The sequence below is a fragment of the Asterias rubens genome, chromosome 12, assembly GCF_902459465.1.
Source record: "Asterias rubens chromosome 12, eAstRub1.3, whole genome shotgun sequence".
In the NCBI taxonomy this organism is placed as follows: domain Eukaryota; kingdom Metazoa; phylum Echinodermata; class Asteroidea; order Forcipulatida; family Asteriidae; genus Asterias; species Asterias rubens.
Genome location: NC_047073.1, coordinates 13,390,939 through 13,405,362, shown reverse-complemented (window position 1 = coordinate 13,405,362; position 14,424 = coordinate 13,390,939). Strand labels below are relative to the sequence as shown.

The window sequence follows — 14,424 nt, the reverse complement described above, 5'->3', positions numbered from 1 at the left end:
TACGTTACTTCAGAGGGAGCCGTTTCTCGCAATGTTTTATACTATCAACATCTCCCCATTACTGCTTACCAAGTAAGGTTTTGTGCTAATGGTTATTTTGAGTAATTACCAATAGTGTGCACTGCCTTTAGTACTAGTTTTCCTTTCTTAGCACAAGTAAATGGACGCAGGCTTTTCTGAAATTAGGCCCTGTTTGAGAAACCTCCCCTTAGAACCCTTGACCCTGGAGTAGGTCAAATGGTCCCCAGGTCTGTCTGAAGTTAAGTATATGTAGTGTACATGTACACACACACCCCTCTGCGAGTACCCAACATGTCTTGTCCTGTGCTATGCATGTGTTCAAATGTACACAGTGTGTGCAGGTCGGTGTGTTTGTTCAAGCAGAAATCTGCAGGGAGGTGACCGGAGATCCCCTAGATGGATCCTTTGGATAGCTCCTCGATTGTCATCTAAAGTAGCTAGCTGTCGACCATTCTGACTGTGAGCCTCCATCATGCTTTCTACATAATGTACGTTTGTAATTTGTATATTCTTGAAGTAACACGCACGGTGATGTTCATATCGTCTTGGATAACCAGGATGTTATTATGGTAGGTTGCAACAAATGCACAAATTTCATGGCGCTGCTTAACGGTATGCAAATTTGCATGGGATTTGCATTGTGACGTCATTTATTTTCATGCGGTAAGCACCGGAAGGTTAGCATGCCTTTTCGTGTGCTTACGGTTAGCAGCACTATGAAATAGAAATTGCAAGCCCAAAATCGGCCGCTAAGCTGTCCTATGAAATTGGGCCCTGCAGCTAGTTGATGATGCACATGGTTCTTAGTTTTACATGTAACCATGCCCTAGCTCTATGATGTAGCATACACCTGTGCTTTGCATGTGTTCTACAGGACGTTGTGTTTGTTCAAGCAGAAATCTGCAGGTACAGTGTACGTAGGTGACCCATGTGTGACCAGAGATCCCTAGATGAATTAACCCATGGTTTGTCTCGCCTCAATTGTCCAAGCACAGCTAGCTGTCCGCCATCCTGACTGAGCCTTCATCATGCTTTCTACATGGTGTACATGTATGATTGTAATTTGTAACCTCTTGATTTAACACGCACAGCGATGTTCAATCGTCTTGGATACCAGGATGTTATTTATGGATGCATTTAGACATTACATGTACATGTAGGTTGCAACAAATGCACTGTAAATAACAGACCTGTGTACAACCAACTAGTTGAAGATGTACACGGTTTTTAACCCTCAAAATATGCTGGCATATACCGCAACTTGTAGGCTAATTAAAGATTTGGGTGGCACTGTATACACATAACTTACACATAAAATTACACCACAAGATTGTACTACAATTTGTATATCATACCTAAGATTCTTTAATGAAGCATTTAAGATGGTACATGTAGGTTGCAACAAACGCACAACAAATTTGCAAGAAATGGGCCTGTATGTAAAATCAGCTATTAGGTTGATGCACATGGTAAATAGCCCTCAACATTTGCACTTTTGACTGTATACATTGTATACACATAAGTACATGTAGATATTTAGGTGTAGTCTTGGTGCAAGACGTTTCTCGTTTCCTTTTCACGCACAGCGCAGCCAATTCACCGACAGCGCGCGCGCCGACTCATCTGACTTTAATAGTTCACTCACCGCCCCGGAGAAACGGGCGGTGAGTGGACTATAAGTCAGGTGAGTCGGTGCGCGCGCTGTCGGTGAATTGGCCGCGGTGTGCGTGAAAAGGAAACGAGAAACGTCTTGCACCAAGACTAATTTAGGTGCAGCACTGTTTGGGTGGCCTTATTAACACTTTTACACTATATACTGTACTCTAAGATTGGTTAATGATGCACTGAGATGGTAGATTGCATTGCAACAAATCACAATGTAACCATGGAGCAAGGATGATGTGACTTGGGTGGGCTGAAGTCATAATGCTATCCATGCCCATACACTAATGTGTCTTTCAAGATGTTGTGGATGTGGTTGTAATTGAATGATTTCCCATAGCACTTCCCAAAATTTCCCAAAATGGCACACAAAATGTATCAATTGCTACTCAAACGTCATCATTTGCTAGTAAATTTTTAGCATTTAGTGTGTACAAAACTTTACAGTCTGAATATTTTGCTATTTGAAAATGCTGGACGAAACTGTTCCCTGGACTGGGGAAAAATATTTCAATGTAGGGGTTACCTGTAGTTACCCGTAGTTACCTGTCTTCAGGGGCTCTAATTTAAAGGAACCAGTTGCCTTGGATCGGTCGAGTTGGTCTTTGAAAAGCGTTTGTAACCGTTTGTTATTATAAGTTATCACACAAGCGAGAGTGGAATAGGGAAAAATATAGCGCGTATTCATCCCATATCCAACGAGGCCGAAGGTGCCCCTTGGTGCCCCTTGTATCGTTATCTCCCCCATTACAAAGGTAGTGAAACATTTAGGATTGTTATATCCATGGTAACAGATTGGGAACTGTTATTGGTTGAGAACCATCCTGTGATGGGATACAAAGTCACATTTTACATGGCTATACAAGGCTGGAAATCCGCAATGTGCAATGCTTAACAAAATTGAAAATACACACATATTGCATTATCCATCAAAGAAGGCTGTGCATTGCTGTAGTTTCAATCTGATTTTAAATTTCAGTAAAATTGATTTTAAGTAGCCTGAAAATTCTTATGATAGCCCACACCACATGAACATGAACTTCAGTAGCTTCTAGGCCAAATGTCGTACCTGTTAAATGCATTCATCATTTATGACGTAAACAAGCAGAAGTGCACTCTTTTCATGGAAATATTGAGAACACATCAACGGGCTTTTTTCCAGACCCACACCTCTTCTTCCTAAAAAAGGTCTGTAAAAATTTGTGACCCCAAAATGTTATAATAATTTAATTTATGTGGCAATCCCCATGTGCTTTTTACATATTACATTACATGACTTAGCATTTGAATTCCCTTGTGTATAAAGCCAATAGAAAGCGCATTAGACTTTAGAGATCTTGCTATTTCGGCTGTTAAAAGTACCACCTGTTAGCACGTTCAATTATGGTGGGCAGGTCATGTATTTTTGCCGGAGAGATTTAAGATGTCAAGCCAACCCTGATCTTTAGCATGCAGACCTTAAGATCACTCCTAAGTTAGGACGAGTTACTCGTCTTAACTCGAGATAAGACGAGTCCTAACTCTTTGTGAAAATGACGGCTGAACTTACTGTGTAAAATCTTGAACAGAAATAGCATCATCTGTTTAAAAAATAAAATTTGGTCAGAGAAAAGAGCTTTTCATAAAATAAAATAAAATGTCGGCGACAATCAAGCCATTCAGCTCTAACAGTGAAACTATTGAAGACGTAGGGATCCATGCAGCAGAAATCCATAAAACAGGCTCTCAGGACTTGTCAGTATTTTCTTGAAAGGCCTTCTCTTTACCTTCCTTGAAAAGTTCTTGGAGATGTTAGCTCGTTTCCAAGTCTCTGGTTTTTCCATTCAATGTTGGTGTAGAGAGTACGTAAATCCAGCACTGTAATACCCCCAAAGTTCAGGGGGATTTATCGCTAGACTCTTGGGAGTCCACTTTCCATTTTTGAAGATTTAACAATTTTCTACATTCACACCCATGATGCCTGGTGGTAAAAAAATAAAATATGTTTTAGACATCATGCTGCATGGATGCTTGTGATTTAAAGAATTTGGTTACTTTTTCAAAATGTCCATAGATTTACATTTAACTTGAAGGGTTTGAAGTTAATGATAGTGGAAAGCTTCCCTTCAAATATTACTTACTGAGGTGCTGTAGTTTTTGAGAAACGAGTAAAAAATTGCATGAAAATACGTTTGTAAATGATTAAAATAATTTTCATGACATTGTTTTACTCATTTCCCAAAAACTACAGCACCTCAGCACGTAATATTTTCAGGGAAGCTTTGTACTATCATTATCTTCAAACTGTAAGTTTAGTGTAAATCTGTGGACATTGTGTTTTTTGTCCCACAAAGTTACATAGATCCTTTAAAGACACTGACTATTGGTAATTACTCAAAATAATTGTCAGCATAAAAACTTGGAGAGCTGTTGATAGTATAAAACATTGTGAGAAACGGCTCCCTCTGAAGTGACGTAGTTTTTGAGAAAGAAGTAATTTCTCACTAAAATATTTAAATTGAATTTTAGACCTCAGCTGAGGTCTCGAATTCAAGCACCTGAAAGCACACAACTTGTGCGAAAAGGGTGTTATTTTTCTTCAATTATTCTTTCACAACTTTGACGACCAATTGAGTTCAAATTTTCACAGGTTGTGTTATTTTCTGCATGTTCAGATATACCAATAGTCTTTGACAATTACCAACAGTGTTCAGTGTCTTTAAGCCAATGTGAGTGGTCGGGTTGGCTTAGTGGTAACTTTCCTCGCCTTCTACTGTGTGTATTGGGTCCAGGGAATGATTAATCCTAGCGGTGCCTTTAGTTGTGATAAGGTTAAGGTCGCGTAAGTCCAGCCTGGTCATCTCTATTGTTAGCAGGCAAAAGTCACATAACCTTGACCATTAGTTTGGTCTTTCAAAATAATTCTTAGATAATCCAGTGATTCAGAAAAAATGACAGAGAGTATCCTATGATTAATAATCCTCCGTGGATTAAAATCAGTTTAAGGAGTTTTAGATACACCTGTGCCTGTCATATCTGGCATTGGTTTTCTTCAGATCAAATTTGATTTTAGTTTGTTTGTTAATGTCACTCCATTTAAAAATGTTTGGCTTAAAGGCAGTGGACACTATTGGTAGTTGTCACAAGGCTAGCCTTCACAGTTGGTGTATCTCAACATATACATAAAATAACAAACCTGTACAAATTTTAGCTCAATCGATCATCGAAGTTGCGAGATAATAATGAAAGAAAAATAACCCTTGTCACACGCAGTTGTGTGCATTTAGATGGTTGATTTGGAGACCTCAAGTTCTAAATCTGAGGTCTTGAAATCAAATTTGTTGAAAATTACTTCTTTCTCGAAAACTATTGGACTTCATAGGGAGCCGTTTCTCATTATGTTTTATATCATCAACCTCCCCATTACTCGTCACCAAGAAAGGTTTTATGCCAATAATTATTTTGAGTAATTACCAATAGAGTCCACTGCCTTTGTCATGGTTCCTGATCATTAAAAGTAAAAGTTAAAACTTTTTTTTGTTCATTTTTTAATTTGTTTATTTTTATGTTTGGGGCCAAAAATCTGACATAGCATCTTTAATAGATCCTTGTCATTTGCATTTGTTTCACAATAAACACAAAATAGACAAAGAATTACCACCCCACACTAAACATTCTAGAACAAACCTTCTAAATAACATGAACAATTCCAGGTAAAAACCAACCTTGAACACCAGGACATGGCCTACTTTCATTAACATTTGGGAAACAGCACTGCTAAGAATCGGTGCGAAGCATCCCAAGTGTCCTATATTTTGGAGCGTCATATGTCACAGGGGTGATACATGACAAAAATAAAGTATGACACATGACACATGTATCAAATGACATAGAATGTTCCTGAGTTACGGTTTCAGAGAACTCCAAAAGGAAACAAACCTGTTGGCTAATAATTATAAACAAAATTTGCTATAAATGTCAGTATTGTTCTATTTCATTCAGAGTTTTCTGTTTTCATCTGGGTTGTAAAGATCGGTTTTAAACACCTTGTGAAATCTTTTCCAATCTGTTTTTGTTGTTGTAGATGAGTGTACTCCGTCCATCTGCTGCTTTGGTAGTCTTTTATCTGTAAGTATGACAAAAATACTGTTTTAAATTTTTTCAGACATTCAATGAATGGTTTTAAAGGCACTTAATTACTCAAAATAATTTTTAGCATTAAAACTTGCTTGGTAACGAGCAATGGAGAGCTGTTGATAGTATAACAAATTGTGAGAAACGGCTCCCTCTGAAGCGATGTAAGATAGTTTTTGAGAAAGACTCGAAAGGTTATTTTTTTTAAAGGTTATTTCATACTGAAATATTAAATTCATTCATTCATTTAAACTTATATTTGTTTCCATACTTCATATTAATGACTTCAGGCCTGAAGCCTTTTTTAGGCATCTGAAAGCACAACACATTAATTTGTGCTATAAGATGGTTTTTCCTTTCACAATCTTGCATTCGATGACCAGATGAGTTCAAATTTTTCCCAGGTTTGTTAAGGCCGTGTCCGAAACGACGACTTCGGCTACAGCTACGTCTAGATCAGCGCGTCTACCAGTGTTAAAGAATAGGCAGACGCGCGCGATCTAGCCGTAGCTGTAGCCGAAGTCGCCGTTTCGGACACGGCCTAATACACGTATAGGCCTTTAGCTGGGATACTCCAAGTGAGAATACTGGTCTTTGACAATTACCAAAGGTGCCACTTTTGTTGTCAAAACACACACCTAATGCATTGGCGAAAAAAGGGTGCCAGACTAGTCTGCGACATATCGTAGCATGCTTTACTACCATACCATCTTTACAACAAGTAAGCTTTCATAATAAAAAATTACACACAAAAAATTCAAGGTCGTTGGCTCTACCTTTAAGATAACTAAAACCAGCATAATCTTTCCTATTTATTTATCGTTCCCTTAAGTACATTTTATGGAGTCGTTGTTTATATCAGCGCTCTTTCTTCAAGAAGAAAATTGAGACTGCTTGTCATTTTTGTGATTTATGCTGGTCAGCCAATTACAATAGTGTTACATAAATGTGTACTTTTACATAAATGTGCAAACTGACGTATGAATAATTTTAAGAATGTCGGCATGGTTCAAAGATGCAATCAATCATTCTTAGGCAGAGCTCATAAACATAAGGCGACAGGTTTTTCATTTACACATTTTTCTTTAACACAAAAAACAAATCTCCTCTCAAAACTTATCTTATGTCACAGGTTTTCAAGGACTAATTTTGTTGTGTTTGTTTTTCTTTTGTTTTGTTTTTGTTTTTGGTTTTACTTCGCCTTGAACACCCAGCAGGGTGGATATGTGCGCAGTACAAGTCTTATTATTATTATTATTATTATTATTATTATTATTATTACTATTATTACTATTATTTCTATTAAGTGCTCATTCCAAAGTTATGTTTAACATGATTTATGCTTGAGGGCTCTTTTATGTGTCCTAGAGTATTGATAGATGAAAAAGGCACGGTCAAAAACGCCTTTCAAAGAAGTAAATATTGCTCGGGCAGAGGTCATAAATGCAAGTCAACAGTTTTTGGTTTCATTTCCACATTTGTTTAATTCAAATGTAAAGTGGACATATTTCAAAGGGAGCAGGTTTGGTTTACATGATTTATGCTCAGGGGATCTGTTATGTTTTTGATCATTGATGGGTGAAAAAGTCACGATTATAAACACGGTTCAAAGACGCAAATATTTTGGGGGGCAGAGCTCATAAAGCATTGTCTTTTTTCACAGGTACATGTAGCATGATATATGGGTCTTGTCTGATTTATGCTTTTTAGTAAACAACTGTACTTTACATTGCGATCAAGAGGTTTATGGAAAGGTTCAAAGGATGAATTTAGTAGGCCTGTCGGTTGATGGAAACGAATAAGACAGTGTTTTAGAGATGGTGTAAATAAGAGAATAAATGGGTAGCAACTAGTTCTTTCACGGCCGTTTAAAACTGGCAGGGTCGAATTGCCGTGTGATAAAAGCCTGAGCCAAAGACAACTCAACCCTGCAAGGTTTTAAATGGCCGTGAAAGAACTAGTACCTACCCTTTTATTCCCATTCATAAATACCTTATTTGTTAAAAGGCGTAATAAAGTAAGAAACTCATCTGTAAAACTTATCTGTTTCCAATGTGCTTGAGCTCTGTATGTTTGTACTTCCATGGTATGTACATTACATGAACATGTATAACCTCCGTGTGGCATGCCTATTTCCGACAGTTTCCGGTTCCGTTCGTGCGCATGCGCGTATAGTCTTGGTGCAACACCAGTGCGGCCAACTCACCGACAGCGCCTGCATCGCCCGTATCCAGAAATGTCTTGCATCAAGACAAGCGCGGAGTATCCGCTCACAATCGGTTATAAACACTGGTCATTATCAAAGGTTTAAACACCCCCCGTGACGCGCTCTCCACCAATAGGAATAGCGAAACTGTCTGAGGTATTTATGAATCAAAGATGACGCATATATTACAGGTAGATATAAACAATGGTAATTTAGGATAGATAGAAACTATGGAAAGTCCGTTTTAGAAAGTCTTATAAATGAAAGTTAAGTTTGGTAATCACTCTTAAAATTAACGGCAATAAAAACCTTTGGCTAGACGCCTACAGTAGTGTTTGATAGTATAAAGCATTTTGAGAAACATTTCACCTCAAAGTAATGTGGTTATGTACAAAGATAACAGATTTTAGGCCAACAAATTTGAATCTGAGAAGCTTTACTGCGATGTGTTATACGATGTAACGCTGCTCAGATTGTGTCATCCTATAAATTTATAAGGGACTTTTCTTCCTGCGTAGAAATATTTGCTACGTTTTTTGGGGGATAGCAAACGTGACCATCTTTTGAAATGAAATGTATGTTTCAAAAACCAAGGGTGCACGTTGTCTTTTAATTAACCTGATGCCCGTGAAGTAGTTGCTCAACAAGTTCCCAATTCGTCTTCTCAACATTTTATTATATTGAAAGTAAAGTGAGACTAGTGTGCTCAGTAACTACTTCCTCCCCCTCTCCAATGATAGCAAAGCTGTGAACTCTCCCTGATAGTTCAGAAAGTTCACAGAAAGTAACCCAATCTTGCCATGTTCTGATGAACACATTTAAAAAGAAATTCTGATCATGGACACTTTGCCCCTGGTGTGTTGAGTGTAAAATTCTAAATATTTCCCTGATCTATAAAAGATGTAAAGTTTGCATTGAGGATAAAGAATATGAATTTGGGTTCTTTTTGCATGGGTCGTGGGTTCGAATCTCACCAGAATAACATGCCTGTGATATTTTTTTCACAGGACTCGGGAAAGTACTGATTATACAGTGCTAACATACATCGGTGTATGGGTAAACAAAAATAAATATCTCCCTGATAGTTGTACAAAATTCTTCTCACTGAAAGATGTGAAAGTTGCCATCTTAGTGATAGTTTATAACGATCGCCTATTCATTCCTAACGCTGTCAAGAATGGAGATTTTTATATATTTTTTCCAGCAGTTGCCCTACAAATAGGCATAGACATCTGCAGAAGTAATTTGAACTTGGCAAAGAGGAAGGATGTATAAATTTCCTTCCTCCTTGGGTGCATTGCATCATACCTGCTTACATTGGTTGGACAGTTACTATTTTACCTGTAGACCTTCCACACTACAGTGAAGAGTTAAAACAGTCACATTTCTGACGTAATTTGTTCAAAGATTACGAAAGTTTTCCTTCACGTAGAGTCAATCACGATCAAAAAAAAAGCAAATCGCCATCTTTAAATTAGATCCGGTTATTTTTATGAATGAACCGAGTGACACTGTCTAAAATTAATATTTTTTTTTAATTTTTTTTTTTATTAGCGCCCTCTAGCGGCGAAAAAAACTATTCGAATTGGCCAGCGGTATCTGAATATCAAAATTTCACTATTCGCCCAGCACTAGATGATAACAATCCAATGAAGTAGTCCATTTACTTATCTTTCCCAATCAAAACTAGATCACACTCAAACTTTGACCGATATTCTTTGACAATTTCTTGTTTTTCTTAATCATGTCTGATGACTTTTCAGTCTATAAAAAAAAATACCTCTGAAAGGTGAAAAAAGGAGTGCCCTGTGATGAAATTACAATATGGTAGATGGAACATGTGTTGGGCCCGCCCGGAATAAGCCACATCCTTGCGTGCACAGCAGACGCTCCAAAAACAACATGATAATTGCCGCCGGGATCATTAAACTAAATTAAAATCAATTAACGAGTTACCGTCCGTGGACATAAAAATACTTGGGATTTGGTACTCATTAGTCACATGCTTAACAAAGTACCAATATTATGGTGTTTGAATTAAACAAGCATTCACTTTTTAATCTATTTTCAATGAACTGCTCAGGGCGATTTTTCAAGGACATTTTTATTAATAACCTGAAGAAAAAAATCAATAAAGCGCATTAATTTTAGATTCCTAAAATGTTTTTTTGGGGGACATTTCCCTGAAGGACTAATATCACGCCTAAATGATGTCAAAATTTGTCAAGGTCATGTGGAGTCTTGGAAACCTCAAAATGGGAGGCTGACACCTGCCAGCTACGTTCCCCAGGTCAGCGCCGTGAACCATTTAAAAAATGATCAGACCATGTCATCGCTTTCAAGTAAACAAGGTTTTTTGATGAATGAGCAAAACTGAATCCACGACAAAACAGGAACCATTTGACGGTGTTTTCCTAAAAATGAATTGTAGAGCTGACTTTATGAAATTTCATCGTTTGTCGTTTTGTGGCTGAGCGGTCCAGTGCACTGGATTGACTCTCCAGCTCAGGCCTGATATTTCACGGAGGAAACAAAGGTGATTGCCTCCGTTGAAGGTGATTGCCTACCCTGGCCATTGCCTTGGTGCCCTTGAAATGCTCCAGTAGAAATTTACAATTTACTCATAGGGTGCCCTTTCCCGAGGAGAAAATGTCTTGGTGCCCTTGCCCCTTCAAAAACAAAGCATACAGGTCTGCTTGAAGCTCTGGTATTCTTGATCTAGGGGGCCCATGGGTTCCTGTCCTAGTCTGAACACTCGTATCCTTAAAGGCAGTGGACACTATTGGTAATTGTCAAAGACTAGTCCTCACAGTTGGTGTACCTCAACCTATTCAGGCCTGAAATTCTAAACCTGAGGTCTCAAAATCAAATTCATGGAAAATTTCGTCTTTCTTGAAAACTACATTACTTCAGAGGGAGCTGTTTCTCACAATGTTTTATACTATCAACCTCTCCCCATTACTCATAATCAAGTAAGGTTTTATGCTAATAATTATTTTGAGTAGTTACCAATACTGTCCACTGGCTTTAAAAGCAAGACACCTAACCAGGTGCACCTAACCATTAATTGCCTTGTCCTTTGGATGGGCCTTGTGTAATGAAGAACCCAGTTCCGCTTGTTAAAGGCAGTGGACACTATTGGTAATTTCTCAAAATAATTATTAACATAAAACCTTTCTTGGTGAAGAGTAATGGGGAGAGGTTGATGGTATAAAACATTGTGAGAAACGGCTCCGTCTGAAGTGCCATAGTTTTTGAGAAATAAGTAATTTTCCACAAATTTGATTTCGAGACCTCACATTTAGAACTTGAGGTCTCGAAATCAACCATCTAAACGCACACAACTTTGTGTGACAAGGGTGTTTTCTTCTTTCATTATTATCTCGCAACTTTGATGACCGATTGAGCTCAAATTTTCACAGGTTTGTTGTCTTATGCATATGTTGAGATACACCAACTGTGAAGGCCAGTCTTGGACATTTACCAATAGTGTTCACTGCCTTTAAGATACATGGTAGGTCCCTGGAGCTTCTTTCTTGGTTGGGTGCATTCAGTTTATGCAACAGTGCATGTATCTTGTAAACAATTACAAGGTTTTATAAATATACGTGTACTATGTATAAGTCTTAAAATTCCAAACATTATTGATCTCTACATACCTGTACAACTAAGTAACAAATATTTGAGAAGCCCTTCCAGTGTGATGTAAGTCTTATAGGAGTTTTTTTTTCTTCAAAAATGAGGAGGATAAGGGCCTTTTTGTTATGTTTTTTTCTTGTTTTTTCTCAAAAAGGTGGCCGTTGGACATTTAAATTTGATCTAGCCTCAAAGTCTTCAGTTTAAAGTCACCACTTACTTTATAAAGTTACAAGTTTCTGAAAGATTAGTAAGTTTGATGAGAATTACACAGAAACTTTGGCCATCTGGGTCACGAGAAAATAGTGAAGACAAATATTACACATTTTTGCATGATGTCGATGCTGAAACAAAAAATGAATAAAACGCTCAAAAAGCCCAAAAGCGAAATTAGATTATTTATTTTTCATTAAATATGACATTTCAGACAGAAATATTTCATGGGATGTTTTTGACTATCATCAATCATCATAGACCGGGTGTTAAGTGTTCTGTAAATCTGTGATCTTCACGATTTTTGTTTCTTACCAATTTTCCTTTAACAAATACGTCAAAGGTATTAACACACTTTCATAGAATTAGAGACAGAAATATTTCAAGAGATGTTTCTGACTATCATCATCATTAGACTGTGTTTTAAGTGTAATGTAAACTCTGTGATCTTCACGATTTTTGTTTCTTACCAATTTTCCTTTGACAAATACATCAAAGGTATTAACACACTTTCATAGAATTATAGAGTTGAGTTACTTCAACTTTAGTCATGTTAGTGTTAAATGTACCTTCGGGAGCTGAGCTACCGTCTTCCGCTAGTTTCGATCAAGGAAACTGATATCGCCAATCTCGAGCTTTAACCTTTTAACATCTCCTGTGATGCTAACACGAACAGTTTCCTTGTAATAAATGTTCAAGTTAAATGCAAAGTACCGGTACCTTTGCATGCCTGTATGCTTCGTTTGTGAAAAGGCAAGGGCACCAAGGCATTTTGTCCTTGGTAAAGGGGCATCCTATGAGGAAATTATAAATTTCTAATGGAGCATTTTAAGGGCACCAAGGCAATGACCAGGGGGCACGGGGGTATTCGCCTTTGTTTCCTCCCAAGATATTAGGCCTGCCTTCATTTATGGGAGCCATAAATGTAAACAATAAAACTAACCTGTGAAAATTATGTTTTTGAGATATAGCCGAAAGGCCTGGCCAGTTATGTCCACGCAGGAAGAATAATCAGTAATTTGAATGCATTATTTGAAAAGCATTTAGTTGCAGTTTACTCTGGTGTGATTTGAACCCATGACCTTTGTAATCCTAGAGTAGATGTCTTACAAACTACACTGAGCTGTGGATTATCATTTTGGTATTAAAGGCAGTGGACACTTTTGGTGATTATTCAAAATAATTTATTAGCATAAAACCTCACTTGTTAATGAGTAATGGAGAGCTGTTGGTAGTATAACACATTGTGAGAAACGGCTCCCTCTGATGTAACGTAGCTTTCGAGAAAGAAGTAATGTTCCACGAATTTGATTTCGAGACCTCAGATTGAGAATTTGAGGTCTCAAAATCAAGCATATGAAAGCACACAACTTTGTGTAACAAAGTGTTTTTTTGAGGCCTGGTTCTTGATAGTTTTACCGAGATGAAGTCAAGGTAAATAATCAAGAACCAGGCCTCGGCGGGTTTAAACCACTAGTTGAAAACTGATTCAACACACTTTGATTCCCATTCATAAATACCTTTTCGGTCAAAAAAAATGAACACTTTTTGGTCAAAAAGTAAAATAAATGCAAAAATTATAACTGTTCAATGATTTCTTTCAACACAACACCCCTCCAGCTATGAAATGTTAAGGCCCTCGAGTAAACAACTCCTTATAAGGAGATTGCTGTGCGCGTCGCGCGTATTGCTTGATGTGGCACAACTGTCCCAGCCGTTGCTCTCGACCAATAGGAATGAAGAAACTGTCTTATAAGCACAGGTGCAAGCCTGCGTGTCACACCCATGTTTCAACATTTTTTACTGGATATTATCAAAGGTTTAAACACCCAATGCCAATAGGAATAGCGAAGCTGTCTTAGGTATTTATGAATATTTAATTTAAGACACTGAAATGCCTTATTGCTCAAATACTTTGAACAAATAGTCGTGTCCCCCTCCTCTTAGAAAAGAACAATACTAAAATCAAAACATAATTTTAAATCACAATGTGTTCTTTTGTTGAGTGGTTATTCGGTTGAAAATCACTGGCAATTTCTGACTGAGTTTGGAATAACAAAACAATCAAGAATTTGGGTTTAAGCATAGAGAAATGGATTGGAGGGAGATTCGAACCAAGGACCTCCAGATTAATGTGTCGAGCTCTCTACCAACTGAGCTGGATAGATAAGCCTTATGTTAGCCTTTTTTGTCGACAGTTAGAAGCCGTAAAACTGTTAACTACTAGTGTAGCCAGGGATCACACCCAAGTTTGATACAATCTAGGATGCGGCAGCAGCACAGTAAGGGGATGCAACTTTGTTTAACTTCAAACTTCGGGTAATAAACCACAAGGAACAATAAATCAATCTGATAACAATAAAATCCTGCTAACATACAAATCGATAGACTGTGTCAGCTGCTAGTTCAACTGGATTTGTATAGCATTCCCCAAAATGAAAGTTGAGGTTATGGGTTGTGGTCTTTCATTGTATATCTTTGGCCATGGTGATTCACAAACAAAAAAACTTAAAATTGTGTTCCCCAGTTTAAACTATAAAATAGTATGCTTGATGCGTTTTTATTCATAAAGC

General features: G+C 37.6%; 1 protein-coding gene across 2 annotated transcripts in view; it reads left to right on the top strand.

Annotated features, from left to right (window-relative positions):
- Positions 1 to 335: 335 nt before the first annotated feature.
- Positions 336 to 14,424, top strand: part of LOC117297521 (leukemia inhibitory factor receptor-like) — a 59,148-nt gene continuing 45,059 nt past the window's right edge. Inside the window, exons 1-2 of one of the 2 annotated variants that reach the window (XM_033780608.1) lie at positions 336 to 590; positions 5,747 to 5,790. The gene's annotated coding sequence lies outside the window, so the exon portion shown is untranslated. Of the gene's footprint in view, positions 591 to 5,686; positions 5,791 to 14,424 lie in introns of those variants that run through there. The other variant, XM_033780607.1, reaches the window with a different exon arrangement.